General features: G+C 49.0%; 1 pseudogene; it reads right to left on the bottom strand.

Moving 5' to 3' along the window:
• Positions 1-1,318: 1,318 nt before the first annotated feature.
• LOC124029314 lies at positions 1,319-6,466 on the bottom strand (annotated as a pseudogene).
• Between the last annotated feature and the right edge of the window lie 2,736 nt (positions 6,467-9,202).

Raw genomic sequence — 9,202 nt, 5'->3', positions numbered from 1 at the left:
AAGGAGTGATTTGGAAGGAATCAGTAGCTAACTGCAAGCATTAGCCTGCTATTCCATCATTAGCCTGCTAGTCAAGTCTAAGAATAAGGGTCTCTTTTCCTATTATAAAATTAAACATTAAACATTGGCCATGCTGTCAATGAATGTAATTTAAATTTAACTAGGCATGTCAGTTTATAACAAATTCTTATTTACAATTACTGCCTACCCCGCCCCGGCCGACGCTGGGCCAATTGTGCACCACCCTATGGGACTCCCAATCTTGGTCTGATGTGATGCAGTCTGGATGATTTGAAGCCACTTTCAAAACTGCTAACTTTAAACTGCAAAATCTGACTTGAGTTCAAGACAAATGGGAAAACACTTTGGAATCTTTCTTCCAAAAGGTCTCGTCTGCTACAGAAATGTAATATGCAGGGAGATCTGTATACTGTAGCTAAGTAATACTAAGTGTGTTGTGTAGGAAGCGGTTAGTAGACCATGTGCCTCACCCTAATAATTTGGCCTACTGTTCTGACTTTGTTCTTTACTTGACTATATATAACCCGTTTGTGAGAAGTGTAATATTGTAAGAGCCTTCATTTCTCCTACGGTTCTGACTTGGTGTACAGGGAGAACACTGTAAGAACAGCCCATGTTCTGAATTCTGTCACTGACCTTCACAGTTCAGGAAGGCAAGAGGACCCGGTACCCAGTACAGCAGATCAACACCATGAAGGAAGGCAGAGAAGAGAACACAACCATTTCAATAGACATGTGCATCTTTATTAGTTGTGTCGGTCCACAACAGGAGCCCCCTGCCCCACCCTACCCAGCCCCAGAGAGAGAGGAACACCTCTCAGAATGGTCAAACATCTTTTTTGCATAACAAACTGGACCATGTATCTATAAGACTGAAAATACAAAAACAATATTGTTTTTATATCAATTAAATCATTTACATTAGCTTTTCCCCACACAAAGCCCCAAATACAGCCCTATCCCCTAGGTGATGCACTAGATCCTATGGGCCCTGGTCACTAGCGCACTAGGTAGGGGATAGGGGCTGACAGCAACACCTCCATAGAGGTCAATAAGGTGGTGGAACATCAACATTAAGACTAACTAAACAGGACACGTGAGAGTCATGACCGTCAGACAACGACGACATCACATCCTGTCCATCCAGCCAAAACAGGGAGGGCTCTCAGACAGACCGACAGCAGGAGAAGACAACGCCAGTGTGGAGAGAGGGATGAGATCTGACAGGCAACACCGACTCAAGAGTCTTCATTGGAATGGGAAGGAGGAGAGAGTCTGTACGGTCGCTGGGGTCGTTTTAGAAGCATTTACGATGGACGATGGAGGGACCGGACTCGTCGTACTCCTGCTTGCTGATCACATCTGCTGGAAGGTGGAGAGAGAAGCCAAGATGGAGCCCCGATCCAGACGGAGTATTTCCGCTCTGGAGGGCGATGATCTGGAGAGGGAGAGACCCAGAGGGAAAACATTAGCATGAGTACAGACCTTCACACTGTAGCTCCAGAGTACCAGGTAACTACAGGAGGGCGGTTCAGAGGTTTATTTAGTCACCTTGATCTTCATGGTGGAAGGGCCAGAGAGGTGATCTCCTTCTGCAATCTGTCCCAGCGATGCCGGGGTACATGGTGGTTTCCTCCGGACAGCACCGTGTTGGCGTACAGGTCGCTGGATGTCCACGTCACACTTCATGATGGAGTTGAAAGTGGTCTGTGGATATCAAAGATCTATACCTGGAGAGAGAGAGGAGTATAAATGGCCAACACTACGGGCACCGCAACACACGATGGCTGCCAGATGGACACTCGATCAGCTGATCCAGAGAGGTTAGTTAAGAGACTCACCGAGGAAGGAGGGCTGGAAGAGGGTCTCTGCAGCGGAACCTCTCGCTGCCGATGGTGATGACCTGGCCGTCAGGTGCCTCGTAGCTCTCTCCAGGAGGAAGAGAGGAAGTGCACCATCTCCTGCTCAAAGTCCAGCTTGAATGTAGGCACAGCTTCCCTTGATGTCTCGTACGATTTCTCTGGCCGTGGTGGTGAAGCCAGCCGTCCGTCAGGATCTTCATCAGGTAGTCCGTGAGGTCGCGGCCGGCTAGATCCAGACGCAGGATGGCGTGGGGCAGAGCGTAGCCCTCGTAGATGGGTACTGTGTGGGTCACGCCGTCACCGGAGTCCATGACGATACCGGTGGTACGGCCGGAGGCGTACAGGGACAACACGGCCTGGATGGCCACGTACATGGCAGGGGTATTGAAGGTCTCAAACATGATCTGGAGACGAGAGAGGAGAGGTATGAGTCACGGTGCCGAAGGACTACAGTAGAGACAGGAGTCACAGCACCCTATAGAACATGCTGTCCAGTAGAGACAGGAGTCACAGCACCCTGTACAACATGCTGTCCAGTAGAGACAGGAGTCACAGCACCCTGTACAACATGCTGTCCAGTAGAGACAGGAGTCACAGCACCCTGTACAACATGCTGTCCAGTAGAGACAGGAGTCACAGCACCCTGTACAACATGCTGTCCAGTGAGTCAGAGGGAAACGGTCATTAGTGAAGAAACACAGCAGCCATTTCTACATGACGTAACGTCAATATAAACCACTAGAGTAGCTCATTCAGAGCACGGCCCTACAGGCCAGTCGGCCCTAGAGGTTAATCTAGTCAGTCAGCAGGGTGCAGAGGCAGAACAGACCGACAGGAGACCTGGAGCTTCCAGAGGGATGACAGATCAGCTGTAAGGACAGAGGGCCTGGAGGAGAGGAGAGCAGAGCAGAAGTGAACAGTGGAGGAGGAGAGTGAGGAGGAGGAGGCGGGAGAGTAGGAGGGGGAGGAGGCGAGGAGGAGGGCGGAGGAGAGGAGGAGGAGGGGCAGGAGGAGAGGCGGGAGGAGAGGGTGGAGGGGCAGAAGAACAGTGGAGGAGGGGCAGAAGAACAGTGGAGGAGGAGCAGAAGAACAGTGAAGGAGGAGCAGAAGAACAGTGAAGGATGGAGCAGAAGAACAGAAGAGGGGGCAAGAACAGTGAAGGAGGCAGAAGAACAGTGAAGGAGGAACCCAGAAGAACAGTGAAGGAGGGGCAGAAGAACAGTGAAGGAGGGGCAGAAGAACAGTGAAGGAGGGGCAGAAGAACAGTGGGAGGGCAGAAGAACAGTGGGAGGGGCAGAAGAACAGTGGAGGAGAAGAACAGTGGAGCAGAAGAACAGTGGAGGAGGAGGAGCAGAAGAACAGTGGAGGAGGAGGAGAAGAACAGTGGAGGAGGAGGGGCAGAAGAACAGTGGAGGAGGAGGAGCAGAAGAACAGTGGAGGAGGAGGGGCAGAAGAACAGTGGAGGAGGAGGAGGGGCAGAAGAACAGGGAGGAGGAGGGGCAGAAGAACAGTGGAGGAGGAGGGGCAGAAGAACAGTGGAGGAGAACAGTGGAGGAGGGGCAGAAGAACAGTGGGAGGAGGAGGGGCAGAAGAACAGTGGAGGAGGAGGAGACAGAAGAACAGTGGAAGGAGGAGCAGAAGAACAGTGAAGGAGAAGAGGGGGCAGAAGAACAGTGAAGGAGGAGGAGGGGCAGAAGAACAGTGAAGGAGGAGGAGGGGCAGAAGAACAGTGAAGGAGGAGGAGGGCAGAAGAACAGTGGGAGGAGGAGGAGAAGAACAGTGAAGGAGGAGGAGGGGCAGAAGAACAGTGAAGGAGGAGGGAGGGCAGAAGAACAGTGAAGGAGGAGGAGGAGAAGAACAGAAGGAAGGAGGGGCAGAAGAACAGTGAAGGAGGAGGAGAACAGAAGAACAGTGAAGGAGGAGGAGGGGGCAGAAGAACAGTGAAGGAGGAGGAGGGGCAGAAGAACAGTGAGGAGGAGCAGAAGAACAGTGGAGGAGGAGGAGTGAAGAACAGTGGAGGAGGAGGGAGCAGAAGAACAGTGAAGGAGGAGGAGGGGGAGGAGGAGGGAGCAGAAGAACAGTGGAGGAGGGGGCAGAAGAACAGTGTGAGGAGGGGCAGAAGAACAGTGGAGGAGGGGGCAGAAGAACAGTGAGGAGGGGGCAGAAGAACAGTGAGGAGGGGGCAGAAGAACAGGAGGAGGGGGCAGAAGAACAGTGGAGGAGGGGGGTGGAGGAGGAGGAGGAGCAGAAGAACAGAGGAGGGGGCAGAAGAACAGTGGAAGGGAGGAGAACAGAAGAAGTGGAGGAGAACAGAAAAGACAGTGGAGGAGACAGAAGAACAGTGGAGAAGAACACAGAACAGTGGAGGAGGAGGAGCAGAAGAACAGTGAGGGGCAGAAGAACAGTGAAGGAGGGGCAGAAGAACAGTGAAGGAGGGGCAGAAGAACAGTGAAGGAGGGGCAGAAGAACAGTGAAGGAGAACCATGAGAAGAACAGTGTGGAGGAGGAGGAGCAGAGAAGAACAACAGTGGAGGAGATAGAAAGAGTAGTGGAGAGAGAGGGGCAGAAGAACAGTGGAGGAGGGGCAGAAGAACAGTGGAGGAGGGGCAGAAGAACAGTAAAGGAGGAGGAGGACATTACCTGGGTCATCTTCTCCCTGTTGGCTTTGGGGTTGAGGGGGGCCTCGGTGAGCAGGACGGGGTGTTCCTCTGGAGCCACTCTCAGCTCGTTGTAGAAGGTGTGATGCCAGATCTTCTCCATGTCGTCCCAGTTGGTGACGATGCCGTGCTCGATGGGGTACTTCAGAGTCAGGATGCCCCTCTTGCTCTGAGCCTCGTCTCCCACGTAGCTGTCCTTCTGGCCCATGCCAACCATCACTCCCTGGAGACACTCAGGTCAGTGACAATGTACTCCATGGAATGTTAAGGCTGATCTACAGTATTAATGATGTTGATTGGAACTGACCTCTTAAAGGTTCATGTTGCATAGCAACAGAACATTAAATGACACGTTATAATATTCTACAGGGAGCCATACAACTACACAATGCAGTCAGTGTAATGTTGACTAGAGACAAAGTCAAAATTGGTGACAAACATTAGTTCCAATAGCAATGTAACAGTTGTCACAGTCAGTATAGCAGATAAAGTTGGTGTATTTCAGTTAAATATTACCTGATGTCTGGGGCGACCCACGATGGAGGGGAACACAGCCCGAGGAGCATCATCTCCTGCGAAACCGGCCTTGCACATACCGGAGCCGTTATCAACGACCAGGGCGGCGATTTCATCTTCCATTTCTGCACCGGGAAGAAAAAGACAGAAATGAGACTGACGTCTTTACCGGGGTGCGCCGCCTGCCTGTCACTATTGAGCCGGTGTACTATCGGTGAATGACCACTAGGTGGCGCTGAAAAGCAACAGTCCAGACCATTCACTCACTCAGCGTTTTACAACCAGTCAATTTGCTTTATCGTAAAAATGCATGAACTAAATTGGAGCTTTGAGGCTTAATTTAAGGTTCAGCATAAAGGTCAGTTGTGTAGTTAAGTTGTATAACTAGAGAGTAGAAATAGACGGAGTTGATGACTAGCACCCAGACAGCGCCTCTAGACAAAAGGCTGTGTGTTTTCGGCCGAGGCGTCACCATATAAGGCAATAGATGGAGCGTCCCCTGACATGTGTTAGTCTGACAGAGGCCACTCCCTGGTCCGGGATAAACAGCCAGACAACCCAGGTTAGGTCACATCTATCCTGAATATGGTGACACAAGGAGAGGCCACTCCCTGGTCCGGGATAACCAGCCAGACAACCCAGGTTAGGTCACATCTATCCTGAATATGGTGACACGGAGAGGTTTCAGTGCTTTCAAATCACATTAAATGCCCATATGTTTGAGGCTTGTAACTGGTGTGAAATGTTTCCTATTAAAAGACACATTGACCTCTGAAAAGCACCGACTCATCTGAGCCAAATAGTCATAAAAACCCCTCAACATCATCATTAACACATAGGAAGTCATTTACCTCACTTTTAATAACAGCCTGACTTTAATGCATGTGAACTTTAACAGATATCCTTGAAACATCTCAACAGGGCGAGTTTTAACCTCCATTATTGGGAAAATGGTCGAAATGTTTTGTACAACCGGTCAAAGATAAGACAGACCCTGGTTAACACACCCACTCAGATGTTGAGCTAGATAAAATCAAATATGTAAATTAATTAAAGATGCAAATCAAATATATTATATATATATATATATATAAAAAATACATTTTAAAAATGACCAGAATAAAAAACACATTGTAAACTGACCGACGACAGCTAGCTAGGACCCAAGACAAACCGTACAAGTTAACTAAGATAACTAACTTTAACTAGTTGTCTACGTTGAAATGTAACAATTAAACATAAATAACATATTTAAAAAACACAGTATTAAAGCTCTTACCTGTGTTTTAGTGGGGAAAAGATACCGGCGTTAATCAAGAGAAACTGTCTCTTACACTCCCTTCTTCCTGCAGCGGTGAGAAAACTGTAATGAGGAAGTGTTGCCAAGGCTCCGGGTTTTATATCCGCATACGTCACAACCCCCACCTCTCTGTCCATATAAGGCGAACTTTCTGCAGCGCGGCTCCTGATTGGTCGAGGGCGTATCCACTCGGATTGAACGCATTGTGCCTCAACTGGGCCTCTCTGCGTTGACAGCACTTGGTTTCAAAAGGAGGTGAAATAAAGTGTAGGCCCTTTATTAATTAATATAACGTTAATGAACTCCTATACACCGATATAACGTCCTAGATAACATAACAAGGTCATCGATTAGGATAGGTGTCATCGTATTCAACGATCGGCCTAATTGATGTATTGTCAATAGTTTCTTTCCTTGGCCACCGTGATTATGGTTAAAACTAGTTTATTTTATTTATTTTATTTCACCTTTATTTTAACCAGGTAGGCAAGTTGAGAACGAGTTCTCATTTACAATTGCGACCTGGCAGTCGTTAAAGTTCGATAACTAACGTAGAGGGGTTCTTCCTTGAAATGGAAGTAGGTTTTGTATTGGATTTAACGTTACAGCTACAAGTAACTGTGGTCAGGTCGTGATGCCGGACAATGCAAGGTCCAGCTAACACATGAGGAATGGTGTTGGTGTAATTTGAGTCAGTGTAAATCTTTGAGGTGTATACTGACATTCCAGAGGCCCAGGGTCGTTAGGGCCCGCTAGCCTGATAATTAACTTAACCGGTGTTAAAACAGAGCCCACATCCCCTACTAGACTGAGAAACACACAACCCCTACTAGACTGAGACAACACACATCCCCCACTACTGAGACAACACACATCCCCTACTAGACTGGACAACACACAACCCAACCAACCCACTAGACTGAGACAACACACAACCCCTACTAGACTGAGACAACACACAACCCCTACTAGACTGAGACAACACACAACCCCCACTAGACTGAGACAACACACAACCCCTACTAGACTGAGACAACACACAACCCCCTACTAGACTGAGACAACACACAACCCCTACTAGACTGGGACAACACACAACCCCTACTAGACTGAGACAACACAACCCCTACTAGACCAACACACAACCCCCACTAGACTGAGACAACACACAACCCCTACTAGACTGAGACAACACACAACCCCTACTAGACTGAGACAACACACAACCCCACTAGACTGAGACAACACACAACCCCCCCACTAGACTGAGACAACACACAACCCCTACTAGACTGGGACAACACACAACCCCTACTAGACTGAGACAACACACAACCCCTACTAGACTGACAACACACAACTCCTACTAGACAACAACACACAACACACAACCCCTACTAGACTGGGACAACACACAACCCCTACTAGACTGAGACAACACACAACCCCCACTAGACTGAGACAACACACAACCCCTACTAGACTGAGACAACACACAACCCCTACTAGACTGAGACAACACACAACCCCTACTAGACTGAGACAACACACAACACCTACTAGACTGAGACAACACACAACCCCTACTAGACTGAGACAACACACAACCCCCACTAGACTGAGACAACACACAACCCCTACTAGACTGAGACAACACACAACCCCTACTAGACTGGGACAACACACAACCCCTACTAGACTGAGACAACACACAACACACAACCCCTACTAGACTGAGACAACACACAACCCCCACTAGACTGAGACAACACACAACCCCCACTAGACTGGGACAACACACAACCCCTACTAGACTGAGACAACACACAACCCCCTACTAGACTGAGACAACACACAACCCCCACTAGACTGAGACAACACACAACCCTACTAGACTGAGACAACACACAACCCCACTAGACTGAGACAACACACAACCCCTACTAGACTGAGACAACACACAACCCCTACTAGACTGAGACAACACACAACCCCTACTAGACTGAGACAACACACACAACCCCTACTAGACTGAGACAACACACAACCCCCACTAGACTGAGACAACACACAACCCTACTAGACTGAGACAACACACAACACCTACTAGACTGGGACAACACACAACCCCTACTAGACTGAGACAACACACAACCCCTACTAGACTGAGACAACACACAACCCCTACTAGACTGAGACAACACACAACCCCTACTAGACTGAGACAACACACAACCCTACTAGACTGGGACAACACACAACCCCCACTAGACTGAGACAACACACAACCCCTACTAGACTGAGACAACACACAACCCCTAGACTGAGACAACACACAACCCCTACTAGACTGAGACAACACACAACCCCTACTAGACTGAGACAACACACAACCCCTACTAGACTGAGACAACACACAACCACAACCCCTACTAGACTGAGACAACACACAACCCAACCCCTACTAGACTGAGACAACACACAACCCCCCCTACTAGACTGAGACAACACACAACCCCTACTAGACTGAGACAACACACAAACCCCTACTAGACTGAGACAACACACAACCCCTACTAGACTGAGACAACACACAACCCCTACTAGACTGAGACAACACACAACCCCCACTAGACTGAGACAACACACAACCCCCACTAGACTGAGACAACACACAACACACAACCCCTACTAGACTGAGACAACACACAACCCCCACTAGACTGAGACAACACACAACCCCTACTAGACTGAGACACAACACACACAACCCCTACTAGACTGAGACAACACACACACAACCCCCACTAGACTGAGACAACACACAACCCCTACTAGACTGAGAC

The sequence above is a fragment of the Oncorhynchus gorbuscha genome, unplaced genomic scaffold (genome assembly GCF_021184085.1).
Source record: "Oncorhynchus gorbuscha isolate QuinsamMale2020 ecotype Even-year unplaced genomic scaffold, OgorEven_v1.0 Un_scaffold_6082, whole genome shotgun sequence".
NCBI classification, from domain to species: Eukaryota; Metazoa; Chordata; class Actinopteri; order Salmoniformes; family Salmonidae; genus Oncorhynchus; species Oncorhynchus gorbuscha.
The sequence above is the reverse complement of the archived record's forward strand: the minus strand, read 5'-3'. Positions and strand labels throughout refer to the sequence as shown.